This window comes from Empidonax traillii, unplaced genomic scaffold, assembly GCF_003031625.1.
Source record: "Empidonax traillii isolate 1590-97213 ecotype Southwest subspecies unplaced genomic scaffold, ASM303162v1 scaffold1380:size119256, whole genome shotgun sequence".
NCBI classification, from domain to species: domain Eukaryota; kingdom Metazoa; phylum Chordata; class Aves; order Passeriformes; family Tyrannidae; genus Empidonax; species Empidonax traillii.
This window is the reverse complement of record NW_020956573.1, coordinates 115,970-119,256: the sequence shown is the minus strand read 5'-3', so window position 1 is coordinate 119,256 and position 3,287 is coordinate 115,970. Positions and strand designations below refer to the sequence as shown.

The 3,287-nt window shown below is 52.3% G+C and overlaps 1 protein-coding gene across 2 annotated transcripts in view; it reads left to right on the top strand.

Moving 5' to 3' along the window:
- Positions 1 to 3,074: 3,074 nt before the first annotated feature.
- The window catches only part of HSPA8 (heat shock protein family A (Hsp70) member 8), a 6,177-nt gene continuing 5,964 nt past the window's right edge, over positions 3,075 to 3,287 (top strand). For both annotated transcript variants that reach the window (XM_027906968.1, XM_027906969.1), the window contains exon 1: positions 3,075 to 3,177. The gene's annotated coding sequence lies outside the window, so the exon portion shown is untranslated. The remainder of the gene's footprint in view (positions 3,178 to 3,287) is intronic.

Below are 3,287 nucleotides of genomic sequence, written 5' to 3'. Positions count from 1 at the left end.
CATATACCAGTTATTACTTGTGTGATTAAATGCAGACCATGTTATGTAGCTTTCTTTTATTTCTCAGCAGCTGAACTAAGCTTCCATCTCTTCTACCTGCTATAATTGGTGTACTTGTACTGTGTCTGAACAGCTCAGAGGAAAGCAAATATTTATTATTGATTCCTTTGAATCAATGATTTCATAATTTTTTTTTTTTTGGTTGGTTGTTTTATAAATAAAGGTGCTGCAGCTGAAGTGCTGCAGCTCAACTCAACTTGCACAGTGCTCCATCTTCTGTGGTGTGATGTGTTACATCTTGTCAAGCTGACTCCAAGGGAAAAAATATGGAGTTAAAAATACCATTTTTAAGCCAACAAGGGCTAATTTGCATATTTGCATGGAAACATGGAGAAGCTGTTTTGGTTTGGTTTGGTTTTTTTCCCTGGGTATTTTTCAGTCTAAGTTCCAGGCCATGGTGAGAAATGTGTGAGGATCAAGTGAATGGTGTTTTGTCTTCCATGCAGCTCTTTCACCTGGCTGAGGATGGAGGTGGTAAATGGTGCCAGCACAGATAGAACCCCGTGGTGGTGATATTATCCTCCCACTCCTGTGACCTTTCTGCTGAACCACCCCGTGTTTCAGTGATCTCATGAGCTGTGAGGTGGCAAGGAAACCTTGGGCAGCCACATAACCCCTGCTCAGACAGTTCAGATCTTCTCTGCAGATAAACAACTTGAGCCAGCCAGCAGGAATCTCCAGTGTGGGAGCTGGAGGTGGGATTTAGGGGGTAACTAAATGTCATTGTGGTTGATTTCTCTCAGCCTCCTCTCCCCGAGGGTGTTTTGCAGAGGTCTCCCCACGTCAGCAACGCTCCTTACTGAAATCTGGGAGTCAGAATTGCAACACAACCCAAACGGGATTTAAACCAAAACACAGAGGTCTCCTAGGTGTGCCCTGGCTGTCCCTGATCCATGAGGAAATGCCCTCACTGGCTCCCGCTGGAGTTGGTGACATTAGAAATCCTGACTGGGGATTTTCAGAGGAGTTGAGCAGTTGCATGCTTCCCTACATTATCAGGAATCTTGGAGTTATTTTTAACCTGGATCCGTTTGTACTGGCACACTGGAGGGGGAGAATGTGGTGGGAGAGGGAAGGGATGGCCTTGCAGATGTGTGATTTTCAAACTTCAACCAGGGAGTGCAGATGCAAGTGTTGTATAAATAAGTGCTGTGAACAGGAGGAATGTCTGTGATAATCTCTGTTCTCCTCCCCATTCTGTTTTAAACTCTTAAAGGAGAAGCAGTGCCTGATCCCTAATGTACTAGATTCACGTCCAAAAATAACTGGAATCCATAATTTGAAGAAACTCCACACAAAATACTTAACAGTGCCCAGCCTGCCAAGCCTTAATTTTTCTGATACACAGTAAATGAGCTACTTTGGTCCAGTTTGTTAACAGAGATTAATTTCTAATATAATGAGTCATTTGCCCTCCTCCCTGCACTGACTCACTGCTGTTCTTTCACTTGCTATCACCCTGCTCTGCCAAGCGTGGTTGCACATCTAAATGTCACTGTGGAATTTCGAGGCGCAGGTAGGTGCTATTCTTAGGGATATTCTCCTGGAATTCTGCTCAGGATTTACAAACAAAGGCTGTCAGCACTGCTCCCACGGGACTCGCTGCGTGGTGTGCTCAGTGTGACTTACACCCAGGAGCATCTCTGGTGTAACCTGGGAGCAGGGTGTACTCTGGACAGGGTGGGGTGGACCTGCTCAGATATGGGGTGATGGCTCACTCTTATCTTTAAAGGCACCGTGACGTGGAGCCCCTTTCCCTACCCTCTCCCTAATTTCATTGCAATCCGCCACCAAAAAGGGATGCTGAAAAAATCCCTCGGCCTCAGCTATCCCAGAGGACAAACATTTGTTGGGATATGCCATGAGGGATTTGTTATAGTGTGTGGGGGGCCCTGTGCTGGACTTTTAAGCATTTACCAGCAGTGTTTCTGCCCAAAAGCCAAATTGAGCACCACGAATGCCTTTTCCAAGCAGTTCTGTGACTGTGGAAGTCACTCTTCCCCTGCCAAGAAGCTTTGCCAGGACATGTGCTTTGTGTTCCCTCCTCCCGGTGACTCCGTGACTTTTCCACTCGCCCTTCATGCCGTGTAAACACTGGACTGAGTCCACAGCCTGACCTCAGGTGATTCCTGACCTCTGCTCCATCCCAGTGTTTGTGTGGGATGTGGGACAGCTCGCTTTCCACCTTATTTCCATTATTTCCACAGAAATGATCCCTGCAGGGAGCTGCAATGCCGAGAGGGGAACACCCTGTGCCTTGGCTTGGTTTGGAGCTGCTGATGGATAGGGACACTTGGAGCAGGGAGACGCCGAGGTGGATTTTGCTCTGCAGGGAAAACCCCGTGTCACCCTAAATAACACACCACAAACGCGGTTTCCTGGGAGAGAAAAGAGGGCGCGGGGACAAACGCGGGAGGCTTGCTGAGGGGAAAATGGAGGACAGCGTTTATTGCACCGGGGACATTCACCGAGCACACGCTGTGGGGAGGGGCTGCGAGCGCAGCAACGGGGGACGCCGCCATTCCTTGAGGGGGATTTCTGAGGGCACAGGATCTCTTAATTATTAACGCTCATTAACCCCGCAGGACCTCTGTGGGCTCTGCCCCGCATGGCGCCGCCATTTTCCCTTCCCCCCCGCTCTCCCTCTATGTAAATCACCCTCCATCCCGGCGCTCCCATTGGCCCCGCTGCCAAATATGCAAACGAACCCCCTGGCGCGCTGCGCTCCGATTGGCTGCCGCCCTCCCCTTGTCCCCGCCCCTGGGTGTCGTCACCGGAGACTCGGGCTCTGATTGGCTGTGGGTTGCGGAAAGCCCCGCCCCGCTCAGGGCGGGCGGGGGTGCGCTGGGAAAGTGCATGAAGGTTCGAGAACGCGGGGCCGGCCGGCGCGCCACGCCCCCTTCCGGTTCACGTCACGCCGGGCGACCACCAATCGGAGGCGGGCAAGGGGGCGGGACCCGCACGCTGATTGGCTGGAGCACGGCTTGCGGGGCGTGTCCTTCTGGAAGGTTCTGGGAGGCTATAAAAGGGCGGCGCGGCGGGCGCGGGGCATTGAGCGTACAGGAGCCGAGCGGAGCCCTTGACCCCGTGTGAGAAACAGACCGGGCCGGACTGCGGGTAACGGCACTGGGGGAGACTGTGCCACTCGCGGGGGGTGCGGGGGGGATGTGGCTGCGTGGGGGAAGGCGCGGGGAGGGAGAGATTTAGCGCTTTGGGGCGGCCTGGGG